At 43.7% G+C, this 15,685-nt stretch overlaps 1 protein-coding gene across 2 annotated transcripts in view; it reads right to left on the reverse strand.

Annotated features, from left to right (window-relative positions):
- chrm2a (cholinergic receptor, muscarinic 2a) overlaps window positions 1–15,685 on the reverse strand; it is a 65,129-nt gene that overhangs the window by 8,604 nt on the left and 40,840 nt on the right. Inside the window, exon 3 of one of the 2 annotated variants that reach the window (XM_030045357.1) lies at window positions 12,317–12,480. The exons of the other annotated variant lie outside the window; for it this stretch is intronic. The gene's annotated coding sequence lies outside the window, so the exon portion shown is untranslated. The remainder of the gene's footprint in view (window positions 1–12,316; window positions 12,481–15,685) is intronic. 2 annotated transcript variants of the gene reach the window in all.

Consider the following 15,685-nt stretch of genomic DNA (forward strand, 5'->3'; position numbering starts at 1 on the left):
TATACCGCCTATGCCAAAAGCCGGCCCTGTTTGTGATGATTTCCCTATATTCTTCATATAGTTCCATCAGCAGTGTCTGCTCCGCCGCTGGAAATGTCGAGGCTCTCCTTTTCTCCTCCTTTTGAGATGTTGTATCTTTGTTTCGACAATCGACTGTTCTGGGCTGCTTATGTGCCCCGTGAACGCGCACACTTGAGGCTTGTTCAAACGTGGCTAGAATTAGCGCTGACTTGACGCGGCTGAATAGCGTTAGTGGAACGGGTTGAGGCTTTAGTGAAAGTTGACGCTAATTCAAGCCAGGCTATATCACGTAAGCGCAGCTTTCTTTAGCTGCTTTCATGGAATAGGCCCCTGGAGCAGCATATTAGGTAAACAATCAAGGACCTGCTTTTCCTTGTGCGCACTATAGCGCCACTAGTGGTCAGAAATTACATTGGGTGCTTTTAAGTCACATAATGCATCTTTTTGAAGCATTGATTGAATTGATGTATCTCTTGATGTGCTGTGACTGGGGCACTATTTTTTTTGCAACACATTGCCATTTTGGCTAAAGGACCTTAACAGTTGAGCGCAGACTGAGTAACTAGTGAGCATTCACTTATCTGCTGTGCCAGAAATCCCTAATCATTGCATTAGCCATGGAGCTAAGCTGGCCTAATCCCCATAAAATGTTTAAGTCCACCGATTTATATTCAAAAACACCAACAATACAAATGGGACACACTTGTGGCTCGCTTGAGACAAGTGGATTAGAGAACTGAAGAGAACTAAAGTGGATCAGTATAGATGGTCATAGCACAGTGGAGGCAGCTAACTCCCTTAGCCGCTCTTTGTCCACCTCCAGCTGCCATAAGCCTCATCCCACACCTGAAATCTCTGCCACAACGCGGCGAAAGCTCTGCCCCTGCCAGAGTCAACTAAAGATGCACAAATCCTTTTCTAGCTGAACGCGGGCAACCGTGGCTCGCTAAAAAGGTCTCGGGGGAGCCCGGGCTTGGTTTTTAAAGCTTCCGTCCACATATCGTGAGTCATGCCAGCATCACCCTTGCACAGAAAGCGCCTCTGTTCCCTGGGAAAGGCAGTGTTGCAGTTTATTTCGCCCGTGAGGCTGCAGCGTTACAGTTTTGCTTGCAGCGTTTTTGCTCAAGTTTTTCCTCCATCTCTTAAGATACAGTGAGGCAGTCGCACCGAGCAGGATTATGACATCTTAGCTTCAGTGTGTGACTGGTAGCACAGGTACTGGCATGCGGGCTGTTGCCGTCGTCTGGGGAGAGCGGCAGTGGCACTCTTGCATAGCTATCAATCACAGAGCTTGCCTGCAAGTCTCCAGTCAGCCCCAGTGCATCTGACAAGAGTATATGCCTGCACTGAGAACCATAAATAACCCCTCCACTATTCCCTTAAGGAGATGAATACTGCGATTTCTCCGCTTTGTTCTGTCACATGCTTTTCTTTGATGTGCATTTGCAGATTGGCTCTGCTAAATAATAAGTTCGACATCTTGCTTCATCCTTAAACTTGCACGATTTCATACTTGCTCGGTTAAAAGGCGCATCACTGAATTGTGAATTTACCCTCATTTGGTGTCATAAAAATATATGTGAGGCCGCGTCAGCCGCTGCCATGGGAGGATGTGAATAAATGAGTTTGAGTATTGTTCTGCGTTCAGACTTAGGTGTTCCTGGAGCTGGCTCACTAGAGCTGAAAATTGCTTGTGCCCTCCGGGAAGCAGAAACGGCCAAGCTCACGTTTTCGACACAAACTTCTGCCCTCACTTTGTCTGTTGTACTTGACTCCCAGGCTGCTCACCTGACCTCCGAGCAGAACCCGGAAAAACAGCATTCGAGTAACACAGCACCTTGACATTTTTGCTTAATTGACAGTAAATGCTTGCCTTGTATTTGTAGCCAAATAAGCACTTATTCAGGTCACTGCTTTTGTCAGGGACAGACAACAGGTGTATTTTTTTTTTTTTTTTTAACACTTAGATCATGCTTGCTCAGTTGAAGCATCAAGCGTGAATGTGAGAAACACCACTCGCAAGTGGAACCAGTGTGTGTGTGTGTGTGTGGTCGCACTTAAAGTGATGCATTAGGCTGACTCCCTAGTGTCCAGATTCCCATCGCTCATCTCTGAGCACTAATCCAAGCAAACGCCTCAGACATTTGCCCCCCCCCGCCTCTGATAATTAGATGCATTTTCATAGCTGGCCTTCTCCACAGGAGCGTGCAGGGTTAGGCTTCCGTTTACTGGCTGTTTGCAGAGGTGCATGACTGGAATGCAGAAGCGGTCATCACTGCAGTACGGCCTTTCCTCAGGGAGTACAGATCCATTCTGCGCCCCTCTCTATGGCATCGCAGTCCATGGACATATCGAGGCACAGATTATCAGTGAAGTTGCTCATCCTCAGCTCAGTTGCCTTCCCAATTCTGGAGCTAATCAAAAGATGCTTTGTGTTAATGTTTGAAGAAAAGAGGTGGCTTATAATAAGACACCGAGCTATCTTATTTTATATTCAGCAGTTTGGAAATCTTTGAAACGGTTCATGTTCTATAAGCATCAAGGCTGTACAAACAAGAGCCGTGCCAGCTGCTGTATGATGTTTTGTCAAAACATCAAATGGTCGCCTTTCTTTCTTCACCGATGGGCTCTCCTACGGCTTTTCAGTCTCTGCTGTAAGGTGGAGAACTCGCTTAGGTAAATATTGGCTCATTTTCCCCCGAGTGTGTGTCAAGTGCTCTCCACTGGCGGTGTCACTCAGACGAGGGAAATGGACAAATCGCCACGATAAACACACACACACACGCACGCAAACGCACACATCATCGGGCGAAAAATCGAGCAGGAAATGAAAAAAAGGTTATGATAACCATCAAACAAATCTACCATCTCAAAGTTCCAATGAAAAATGGCTACATAATGATCCAAATCTTGAGGTGCTGAATTTTAATTACACATTTGCATTAATTTCCTGCAATTTCCTCTCGACGGTCCCAGGGGGATCAGAAAGTGAGGAATGGACCGTGACACCTGCCTGTAGAGATTCACTTTAAATATTTACACTGAGTGCGATCCACGCCTTGCAGAATAGTTTGACAGGTGCCTGTCATCGCGGGTTATGCAGCGGCGGCGCTTTGTGGCGAGGCGCGTGAAGGGAAAGCAGTGAAATCATTCTCTTGAGAAGGTGTGACAAAGCCCCTCAAACCCGTGCCTCTCAAGCGCCGCCGGTGCAAAGTGGACGCGAAGTGGGAGAAGTTAATGGGGAGTTAACAAGCAGGAAGCGGCGCTCAAGCTGGTGGAAAAACACTCAGCGATCTGCAAACAGTCCACCGCCAAGGATTCCCCAGAGGAGCTTTAGGTGGCCATTTGTCACCGTGCAAGGAACGAGATCAAAACATACACAAGAGAATTTGCCTACGTCTCTGTGTGTGTGCCCTCGCCTGCACGCACACATTTGTGCCCGTGTGTGTATACAACGAGGAGGCGTCTGAACACAGGCACTTCTCCGTGTCCCTGTTTCTGTCTGCGGCGCGGTCCACTACATCAAATCCAAGTGATTTTTCCACTCCCTCTTTATTTCTGCTGATAAATTGTCTTGACTCCCGTTGGCTCAGAGCTCACAATTCTTCCACTCTGACCTTTAGATGCCACTTTGGAGAAATTATATTCATCCTGATTTACCACAAATTATCCTCAGCATAGCCGGCCTGTCATTTTAAGGTGCCCTCCAACCACCTACATCCTCTCCAGCCCCGCCCCCACCCCTTCAAAAAAATACTCACAGATCTGCCTATTGATATTCCAGCTAGTTTGCTATGGCAGCCACCACACCATCTGTGAAAAATGACAGTGTCACACACGACCTCTGCTGTTCAGGCGGGCAGCTGAACCGGCAGCGCTGCACTGATTCACTTTAAGCAGCCTGATACGGTCCAAAAATCTGTTGAGGAAAAAAACATTTTCTGATGATAACATTACTGGAAGCATGTTTCCAACTTCTGTTGTGCATAAATTAGCATAAGTAAGCCAAGTTAAGTTGTTTTGGACAGATGCAGGTCAGCGGAAAAGATCTTACACTGTTCTAAGCATGGCTGACAGTCCAGAAGCTGTCTGGGAAAAAAAAAAAAAAAAAAATCACACTTTCTCAGGCTTTTGGGGTGCAAAAAAGCACACTGGAGCCGAGCCAGTAATGAAAGAACAAAGTCCTCAAGCAGGCCCGGGAAGGTAAAGCAGACGAGTCAATTTTTCTCCTGTCATACAGAGAGACCCTGCAGCAGCTATGATTTGACAAACACCGTCACGCCACCTACTCACATGCAACAATCTTGCCTCTCACTTCCTATTACCACAATTTATATTAGACACATAATTAGCGTGCATGCTTTGGCCAGGCACACTGATACACTCTTATTATTTTCTTGACTTTATTAGTGTGTTTGCTTCAGCGGGTCCCTCATGCGCACACTCCTTCACTTCCACTTTCTTATTCTGGATGAAGCCTCACCAGTTAATTTCCATCACACTTTTTCAATTACAATCATAGGCTAAGTTATTATGCTGACATGTAAAGTCCCAGCTGCCAGAAACACTCACAAGTCTGAGTCACTAAGTCACAATTGTGAGAAAAAAAAAAAAAAAAAAAATCACAGTCTGTCTATAATGTATAATGGTGGGTGTCCAAACAAGGTGACACATGCTGGTTGCTGCTTCTTCACCTCTCTGAAAGCCAGTGTGGGTGATTCTTCCATCAGTGGTCATTTCAGCAGAATTGTTTAGTAAAAAAAAAAAAACATAATGCTGATTAAAAAAAGGATTAACAGAGTTATCAGTGAAACGTGACGCCAAATCAAACAGAAGTGATTTTTTTGGGAGTCAAAACAAAACATGGACAAATTGGCTCTTCGCTGTCTTTTCCCACGTGTTGCCTTTTTCTCATGGTCGGCGCATGCAGCCACCTGTTTGGCCGCAGCAACTGCCACCTCTAATTAGGATGAAGTTGAGATCTCATTGTCTTCTCCTCCCGTCTGCGACCCGGCTTCACACCATTTCCATTCCCACAATTCCCCACACATGTTAACTGCCTGGAGTCATTGATAATGAATAACAATCGATTTTTTTTCTTTTTCTTTTTTCTTTTCTTTTTTTTTTTTTTTTTAAAGCAAATTCTGGATTGTATGAGCACGCATTGTAGTAACAAAAAGTGTCTGAGTGAGGGTTGTAAAGTTTTCAGCTCTGGCAAACTTGCAGTGCCATTCCATGTGTGCATGTATTATGCATGAGCTCTGCGAATTCACGGGAAGGAGCTTCCCTTGCAGTTCCACCTGGCAAAGTCAGCGCACTGCCATCCTGGCACGGAGCATGAATGGCACACTTCACCGAGCTCAAACAATATGAATCTGACAAATTACATTGGCCCAAATGGAAGCAAAATGTTTTGACCCAAAGGTATGCTTTTGGTCATTTTTGTGTATAATATGTCAAATGGCTCTCATGCCCTCATGTTTGTCAAAACGTGTGTGTGGTTGCACAACTGTGCACCTGAACTATGCAATTAATGGCACAATATTTAATAATAATAATTAATAATATTTAATTTCAGCAAATTCTGCAGTTTCGTCATTCAGATTATCAAGATTTCTACCTATGATCATAATCGCTGGAAGGAGAAAAAGGGATTTTTTTAAATTTATTTATTTATTTTACCCATAATCATGCAGCCTGAGGGTGCATGTTGACTGAAGTGAAGATCGGTGTGTCTGTGTGAGAGGCAGAGACAGAGACGGGTGGCTCCTGCACCTGGGTGAACATATATAGTAGCAGTAAACGTCCATGAGATCCATCTCTGTTCCCATGGAGGCTTTGCTGAGCTCCGTGCTGTTCCTCAGTTCAGTCGTGTCTGTGTGTGTCTGCGCATTTGTTCTGATGGTTACCGGTGTGTGTGCAGTTGAGGTTGTGGATCAATACAGTGATGACCTGAAGTGCCTCTGTGCGTGTGTACTATAAAGAAGAAGGGAAAAAAAAAAAACACGCTGAGCATTTTGTCTCAGAAACACAACATGGCCATCAGGTGCAGACCTCCAAAACAAACAAAAAAAACAAACCCTGCTATTTTTGGCGATTTTTCTGTTTGTAGTTCAGCTGATGGATTACACGCTTCTCTGAGTGTCAAGAGAGTCCTACATTTAGATAACCTCAAACACACATGGCTCTCAGATTAAAACAAGGCGAAAATTTGAAGTTGGGAAGAAATATTGAAGAAAACAGGAAGAATTATGAAATAGGTAATACTAGCTCCCTCTAATGTATTCATTTTAAATCAGATTTATGGTTTATTTCCAATCAGTGTCACATGATTTATAATTAAACGTGAATGGCTAGAGACCACTACTGTTTCACCTAATCTGCTGCACCCTAGCAACCACTTTGCACACCCTAGCAACCAATTAGTGCACCATAGCTATCAGCAACACACTCCAATGCTATTTTACGTCCATTTTCTCTTACTTTCACCAATAAAACATTACTTATATTGATATTGCCACTAATACTTTTACTACCTACTGTTCATGCTTCTATGACTTCTTATACACCTACTGCTATTTTATTGTTGCTATTATGAGCCATAGAATTACAGCTGCTTCTATTATTTCTTCTGTTACCATTAACATTACAACTACGCGTGATACAAGTGCTACTACTGCTAATGCCTTATCAATATCATTGCTTCCAAGGCTTTTATTTTCTGTAACTTCTAATAAATTCAACTCAGTAGGTTTTCAGGCTGAGGCAAGCACAAAAATGTTCCTCAGAAATTTTAGTCTTTAGTAATTCACCCATATAATTGGAAATTCTGCATTCTGCTTTTTTTTTTTTTTTTAAATCGTACTTGCTTCATAAGGGTAGAAGCTGCTAACCCACCTCTACACAAACAGAATTTGATTTTTAACGTCTTTTTGTTGTATAAATGTTGTGTCGGCTGTTTTTCCCGCCAAGACAAGAATAAGAATTACAATTTTCCCCTAAAAAATGGTCACATTTGAAGATGTCAAATATCAGCACAAATATCTCCCTGGAAGCCGCTGCTGCTTTCTGCTTATTCCTTGTGGAGACAGGTGATGCTGGACAGGTGTCACTATTGGCCCATTGACAAGACGCATTTTCGACTGAGCACCAAAGACAGTTGCGCCGGCCCTGAAACAGGCCATTATCAACAGACAGACATAATAGTACCAACATCTGGCAGGTGAGTCATTTCCCTGATGAAATGCTGCGAGCCGCTGGCAGCGCTCAGCAGACAGTCGACGTATTTTTGTGCAGCTGACGGTATGGGGGGCATAATGCAAATATGTATGGGCTCAGCGCACAATGAACAAACACACACTGTGCAAGGAGAAACCCTTGAATAAGCATATTGACATTCCCATTACCTTTCCCATAACAGTGCAGCATATGCCCACTATTGATTATCTAATCTGGGTCGTATGCGATAGAACATTGGCTGTTGTTGTTGCCACAATGAAGTCGTACTTTACAGTTTGCATACAGTACATGCATGTGTCCTCAGATACACCTACTGCATCTTAAGCTCTGACTTATAACTCCAAGGAAATTGAACTGCTGCTAAGCTTCACTCAGTCAGGAACACCATCATGTGGCCACATTACACTTGGCAATATGGCATCTTACCCGACTGCTATCAGCCAAAAGCATCTCCCAAGTAATGCACCCCTGCTGAGAATGACAATATAGCTTGTTGCCTTTCCTATATTGCCTCAGGGACTCGCCTGCTGTCCCCAGCTCTCCATACTATGCATGGAAATGAGTTGGCCTGCAAGTCTCTCACGGCAGTTGCCGGCTCATTACTGGCTTCACATAGGGCGCAGACTTGGATGAACTCTCCGCCAAGTCCCTTCGTGTTATGCATGTAGCGGCTCAGTAGTTGCCTCACGCAGGTGACGCAGCGCCCTGCTGGTCCTGCTCAGGGGCTTCCTCTCCCAGGCTTTGTTCAATTAAGCCCTGCTCCTCGATGTCGGTGCATCATTAGCTGCCACACAGGAACAAGCGTGTAGTGTCACATTCACCAGTATGGAAATTCAGAGGAAATGAATGGATAGGTGTTACAGAAACCTTACATAATTTGGATCTGTTAAGAGCTGGGGAGAAGCACAGTTGAGAGGACAGGAATGAAATATCAAGCGGTGTCTGTTGTGGACAAATGGAAAGGTCACCTTCTATTTAACGTGGTGCAACACTCCCCCTTGAATAATGGGATCATATTATGCAAGTGTGCTCTCCGATTTTGTACAGTGAGTGCTTCGCACATCGTGCCAGCAGCTCTTACAGTCTAGACTCACTTTATGACCGGACATTTTAACTCAGGGCAATGAGCAATTATAACTCAGCCATTGACTAGAGTGTGCTTAGCGGGTGGAACAGGAACCTGTGAATGTCATGCTCAATGTGACACCCGCAGTGTGCCACTTAAAGGTTTGAATGCTTCTCCAAGGTGCAGAGCGCATCATTAGTATTCAGGAAGTGAAAGTCACTTAAGACGTGACATCTGGGATTACATAGACCCCAATCTGTAGTACCTGAGACCAGCCTTTAGACCTTTTTTTGACATCTTCGACTCGTCTAAGTCTTGTCTATTTGGGTCGTGGCACTGCTGGATGTGGACTCAACTTTTCCTGCACATATATATCGGTAGGTAATACCCAGCAAACTTTTTTTTTTTTTTTTTTATCCACTGACTAATGGATTCATATGCTTTAGTTGATTTCTATGCATTAATTACCTGAATGTTAAGTGGTTTGATAAAGAGGGTTCTTATTTTTCCATTTTGTTATCAATGCACATGGTTTATTGTCGGTTTTGGTCTTAGTCTTTTAAAAGTCTTGGTTTTCTCTAGCGGTTGGTCTTTTTCTTTTTCTTGACCCTTTTTTGACCTGGTCCTGGAAGTGACTTGAATTCGATCACGGTGGTCTTGACAACAGCCATCCACCTACCGCCGGACAACAAATTTCCAGCCTTACACCTTGCAATCCTCTTAAAGTTTTCAGCTTCCAGGGGAAATGAAAGCCGCTGCCATTTTCCCCAGCATGACGGTGCTTCTGTTGCTCACACTCTGTGAATCAGCATGCCTGTCTACTCAATCTTAATCGCTCTGCCAGCATCACTGTCACCCCACTACTGTCCTGTCCTCATTCCCCTGTATGTGTCCTGCCTGTGATGTATCACACTGGCACTATCCCTAGATAGAAAGCTCTGGTGCTCATTAAGATAGAGAAAGATAGCAAAAATGGAAAAAAGGCGGGGAAGGAGAGGGGAACGAGATAAAGTGTGTGCCTGTTGGATTTGTTCCACTTCATTGTTTCTGTATTTCAGCCACCCATCCCCCCAGTACTCTCTCCCTTTCCTCCTGCGATGAAGAGTTTAGTGATAAAACGCAGAGCTATGTTGCCCTTGGATAGGTTGTTCTATTTACAGTACATACTTTTTTACATTATGTTACAGTAGGCCAGGAAACGATTTTACATCAGTATACGCTGCTGTAGAGCAGTAGTCAGCTATCAGTCAGGACACAGGAGGGTTTTTGATTGGTGTAACACATTTTAGTTGAAGTTAGTTTCTGGTTTTCATCTCCAAATTCCAGCCTCCCATATTTATTAAATGCAACAACTGAACCAAAAGCGACGTGACCATAACAAACTGTCTATTTCAGCGGAGCGTCATGGGAATTGCGGTCCAAGAACCGCTCATGTATGAAGGCTCTCCGTGGTTGTTCACTTGCAGAGGGATCTGTCTCGCGCTTGTAAAGAGGTAACTCCAGCTATGTCAGATAAGGCAGGGACGCGATGTGTCACACTCAGACACAAGTGGCCAACACCATCTCTGGCAGTAATGTGTGCCCTAAAGCTTAGTGGTGTGGCTGGAAATAAAGCTGACAGATGCTAATCCATGGAATTCAACCTTGATCCAAATATCAGATGCGCCATGACCACAAACCAAAGTGCTAAAACCTGACAGCCTGTCAAGCCGGGCTGTCACGGCGACAGGCAATTTCGACAGGGCCTACTTATGTGGCGCTTCGAGTTTGATTACCATGTCACTGTCTCCCATTTATCCGGTTACGAATAGATTCACAATGCATCAATATTTGACAGACGGCACATAAGCTCACCATGAATGTATTTATTAGCATCACTTGAGAAGACGAGCAATATGATAACAAAGGCTTGACACTGCAATTTCTTATGTTGTTCAGACAGTGTGACCTCAAATGCCCCTTCAGACGGAATGATCTGCGTTTGACGTTCTTCGCCGAAGTCCTCGTGCGTTTCGAACAAAGCTGGCATGTGCACCGCTCTCACAAGCTGATTATATTGAAGCATCTTCTTGGCTCCTTTTGGCAAAACAACTCAAATAATTAGCTTTTTGCCTCTGAAATCCCCACTATATTTCATAGGCATTGTCATCAATTAAACATGTTGTATATTAAATACTCCAGTTTCACTATCTGCCCTTCTCTCATTTGCATTGCATGAGAGGCTGTCCCGCCTGGAATAGCCGTCCATAATGGCAACCGCTCGATAAAATGATGTTCGGGAAGTTTACTAATAGTGACTCAAGTGTTAGATAATCGTCACGGCATTTAATTTTCAGACATGCAGGGCCACACGGGAGGAGATGCTGATTTAGTGCATGAAGCATTTTAAATTCGTGGCTAGAGAATACACGAAGTGCTTTGGAAAACAAGAGGCATGTTCGTGCATCAAATTTGATTTATTTAACTGTCTTCTATCTTCCTAATTGGGCTTGACATACACGACTGATACTTCGGTACACGTACGGTTGCAGGAGCAACAACATGAACTGCTTACACCGTGGGATGCTCCAAAGTTCGTCGTTTCCATCTGTTTCCCTGCCTGTGCAAAACACCCCGTAAAAATTACAAGTACAAAACAAATAACAAGAAAAAAAGCATTTAATTGGCATTGCGCGGCCAAAAAGAGCATTTGTACAGTTTGTTGAAGTTTGCGACGTGTCAAAAATGCTTTGAGGAGGGCATTTAAAAGCGAGAAGTGTCAACAAATTAGCACACAATTAGCCCCTCTTAGGCTGCCCTCCATCTTGCTTACAGTGTCACATTCTCTTCCGCACGGGCTGGCAGCTTCAGATCTCAGGAGGAAGAAAGTCACTGAACTTCAGGGCTCAATAAAAAAATAAAAAAATAAAAAATAAACCCTCTCTCCACTGTTAAGAGACTGCTAATTGGCACTTCATATTTGCCGGAGCCACAACAGCGCGCCTGGCCTTACATCTCATCAAAACCGGCATCTAAAGCCAATCAAAACGTAGACCTTCCAGCTAAAACATTCATTAGCAAACCTGACACTGATGGGGGCTATTTTTGTTGACAGTGGAGTGTGCGAGGGAAATCAGCCGCAGGAAACTCGCTGTCAGCTCTGATTCTGTTTATTGGTGGATTTTTGACGTCATGTCGCCCCGGGGCAAAGTCCACTGAAAAGGCCAATCTTTGACTGGTTTTCACCTATTAGAACATCCTTCATTCTGCAATTTTCAGGTTTCATACAGCAAAGTTAAGGACAGATTTATGGGTCTTTTTTTAAATTTTGGACCAATTCAGAGAAACTGCAACAAGGACAGTCCGTTATTCGTTTAGGCCTGATCGGACAATTGCCTTTTTAATAAGCTTATGCTCCCATTGGTTATGTACTTGGTTTGAGCGGATAAAAATGCTTTCATGTAATATACATTTTGCCCGTATGCGCCCTTCTAGCAACCTTCCTGCATCTGTTTATCTTTGTCAGTGTGTCTGCCACCTCTGTGTGCCAGGTCCATTCTCAATGAGGTTACTATACAAAGAGCTCAGGATCACTGAAGACATGCGTGTTGGCACCTTGTTGAGAAAAAACAGCTGTGCCACAGTCATTTAGAGCGCAAGTGAATGTGTGCAGCAATCACTGTTGAAGGGGCTCTCAGTGCCTGTCAGCCTCCCTTGAATTTAATTATTTTAACATAAGCCATACACCGTTTTGGCATTTTTTTTTTAAGCATTGGCTGCGCTCCAAACAAGATTGTTGACACAGTAAATAGACACTAACAGGCCCAGAGATACAGCAGGCCAATATGTCTGGCGCTTCGTGGTGGCCCTTTCTGCTACAGAGGATGTGTGCAACAGAGTCAGCCTCACATCTAAAGCTCACTAGTATGCAGAGTAGCCAAGTTTCTGCTCTATGAGTGATGCTGAGTGTCTGTGTGGCATTAAAGCTATAATATGTATGCAAGTTTTCACCTTGAGTCAGCCAAGTGTAGTGTTAGCCCCGCCCTCCTCCTCCTCCTCTTCCTCCTCCTCCTCCTCCTCCTCAGATGGTCAAGTCCCTGCCCCGACACTTGTCACTCATCCTGATGAGCTGGCATCTACTGGTGTCACGGAAGCAAACGGTGAACGCAGCCAATCTGCAATAATAAAAATCAACACTGATGTTCATGGTGTTTTTCAGATGCGCGTCGCTCTTCTTCCCTTTGCTGCTTCTCTCCTCAGTCGTTACCGTGGATCTCAGGCAAACAGGAGGCTTTGAAATGCACACAGTGGCTTGCGGACAGAGAGACTGACATTATGCACCATTTTAGTATTATAAAAGTTGCATATTGCTTTAACTTCTCTAGACTGGCATCCTGGCTGGACCTGAAATTGCTCATGGTCCTAAAATCTTTACTGGCATATGATACCAAATTTACACAGTGATAACAGAATGGCTATAAAAGTGGTTTTGTTTGCAGTGTTCCTATGCCGGTTTGTATTGTTGTAATTCTGCTTATCTTGATTGAAACTGCAGACGTTAATGAGGCTCGAAAGAAGATACTGACGGTGTATTCGCTGTCAGGTTGGAGTTAATAAACACGACTCATACTGATACCAACTGTCAAGTTACACAGAGCACGGCAGAGCAAGCAAACGCACACATGATGACCACACACGGTTAGACACATGTACCAGTGCTTTGCAGGATGCACAGTTATGGATGGCTAGGCGCTGATCCATGACACACACCAATATTATCTTCATATACACTGCATGTGTTGGTGTTGGTCAGTCTCCCTGGCACCACCTGCACTCTCCACCTGTACTGGTTTACTTAATGATACTGTGATATGTGTATTTCCTGTTGACTGATGTCTTGTGATCTCTATATTGACAGCATCGTATACTCATTTTGGGATGTGTGTTTGCCTGATCAGACTTCCGTGAGCAGCCCTCTGATAAGCAGAGGCATTATCGTCAAACAGAAGTTTATTATTGGCTGTTGCGGTGATTAAAACACTAGAAACACGAGTGTCTCCTGAATGAGTCCGCCAACTATTCCTCATGTCTGAGTTGCAAAACATTTTAATGGAGAAATTAGGTCCAAGTGTTGAGGAACTGGGGGGATCGTTACATGGCAAATCAGGATGAGAAACTTCTGCATTAATAATAGATGTTAAAAGGTATTTAACTCTAAGTGAATATTTTAACAAATGGGACAGAGCTCTTCCCTACTCCGGGCCCAATAGGGTAAATCTGGCCATAAAAATTAATAGGGGAGCCTCTTATTCTCTTCAAACTTTGCATCTCCGCAGACAATGAGTACAATTTATCTGTGTAAGAGTGCCTTCGCAAGTGTGACAGTGACGATGATTAATTCAGATTAATTCCAATTAATTCATTCCACGGTTCGAGCAAAAACCCTGTATAAGTCGGTAATTTACAGGGAAAAGACTGATTTTGATCGCCTTTGTTGTAGCTTGATTCACACAGTCTCTGGTTCACAACTGGCCAAAATGAGAGGGTGAGAGCATATTTGTCCCAGGAGAACACATTCACTTGCGTCTCAGCTCATGATTAGGCAGTAATCAAAGTGTCAGGCGAGGAGGGAAAGGTGAAACTGGAGCAGAGCTGCAGTCATGTTTGTGCGCCGCGATATGAAATGAGATTCTGCAGTGCCATATTGAGAAACCTTGTTGGCGACGTGTTTACACGAGTGCGGCGTTTCCTCCAACTGATTAAAATGAAAATATCACCCGTTTCAGCACGACTCAGTCTTTAAAACTCATTTCCTCCTTATTTACCGCGCGTTCACCGAGAATCCTCATTGATAAATTGCTTTATCTATGTATGCGCAGGCAATGAGAGGGAAAGTTTCAAAAGGCGCACAGTAATCTAATTGTTTCGGTGTTGCAGCCTGTTTCATGCAGCGGCTTTCAGCAGGAGGAAGCCTTTGAAACATACAGCACAAATGATAAAATGCCAGAAAAGTACGGATTAATTTAAGCTTGGATTTGTTGAAAACAGATGCGCAATCTTCTGCTCCAACATTTGTTCCCATTATATTATAGATTTATTTCACAGTAATTAGAGGCAATGCATCGGAGGTAAATTGGACGATATGATGAGACTGATAGGAGATATTCTGACGGTGTAAACATGAACGTCCTTGCGTCTACTTCAAATCAAGTGGCAACTTTGGCTCCACAGAGTGTGCTCCGTTGATGATGATCATGATCTTCATGATCTGTATTTTTTTTTTTTTTTTTTGCTCTCCACAAGTGAGTCTGAATCTCTACAAAACATTCAAAAGGAGTGAGAGATTATTTGACCTATTTTTAGACCTTAACCTTCACAATGTCTGTAGGCATTTAGCATCCATTCTACTGAAATGTCAGCCCAGCTAGTTAGCTATATCAAGTTAGAGTGTTTTTTTTTATTATTATTATTATTGAGCTTCACAATACAGTGGGCCAGATCAGTGTATAGGGTATAGAAATGAGTCTATTTACAGATGGAAGTGGTTCTCAAGTGGAGAAAAGACTTGATAAGGAGAAACTCAGACGTGTAATCCCATTTTGCAGCACTCCAAACAACGCATTCAGTCAATCCCTATAAAGGTAAGGTAACAAAATAATGTTATGTAAATGTGCAATCTATCCCATGGAATGGCTGAGTGTTTCTTATAAAAGTGAGCCACAGCCCCCATTTTGCTTACTTTCCACTGCAACCTGTGCTTGCCATGTTGATACTTCACTGAGGAATGAGAGGAGACTACCAAAGAAGACATTTAATTTGAGGTGGATAATTGAGGTTTAACGGTCCTTAAAAAAGCCTCCTATGTTGTGTTTGCTTGGTTTAATGCTTTTGATTTGTTTGTTTATTCTCTCTTCATGTCTCTGTGTGATTTCCCCTGGCTCCCCTGCGGTGCAGTGTTAAATGAAGTGTAGCTTACACACTCACACTCACACACACAAGCGCGCGTGCACACACCCACGCACGCACAAACTGGCACTCCTGTCTCTGCAAGTCAGGGGAGGTATATCTATCAGTGCAGGTTCGGTCCCAAAGGAAAAGAACCGCTTTTGGTTTGCCCTCAATCACATGATAAATTGCACTAATGAGATGCATCCGTTGTTTTGCTTTTTGAGTTTTAAAAAGAGCAATAGCAAAAGTCACCCACTGGAAATTGAAAAAGGCTGTATGCAGGGCTTCCAGGTGATGTATGCCCCCTCTGGCAGCCATATCGGAAGTCCCCAGCTCTCGGGAAACAGCCGCTGTGAGCGTCTACTTGCATTTCCAAATGCCCGTGTCAGTCGAATACAAGTGAAAATGAAAATTGAATATTTTGTTTATTTA

The sequence above is a fragment of the Myripristis murdjan genome, chromosome 23, assembly GCF_902150065.1.
Source record: "Myripristis murdjan chromosome 23, fMyrMur1.1, whole genome shotgun sequence".
Lineage (NCBI taxonomy): Eukaryota > Metazoa > Chordata > Actinopteri > Holocentriformes > Holocentridae > Myripristis > Myripristis murdjan.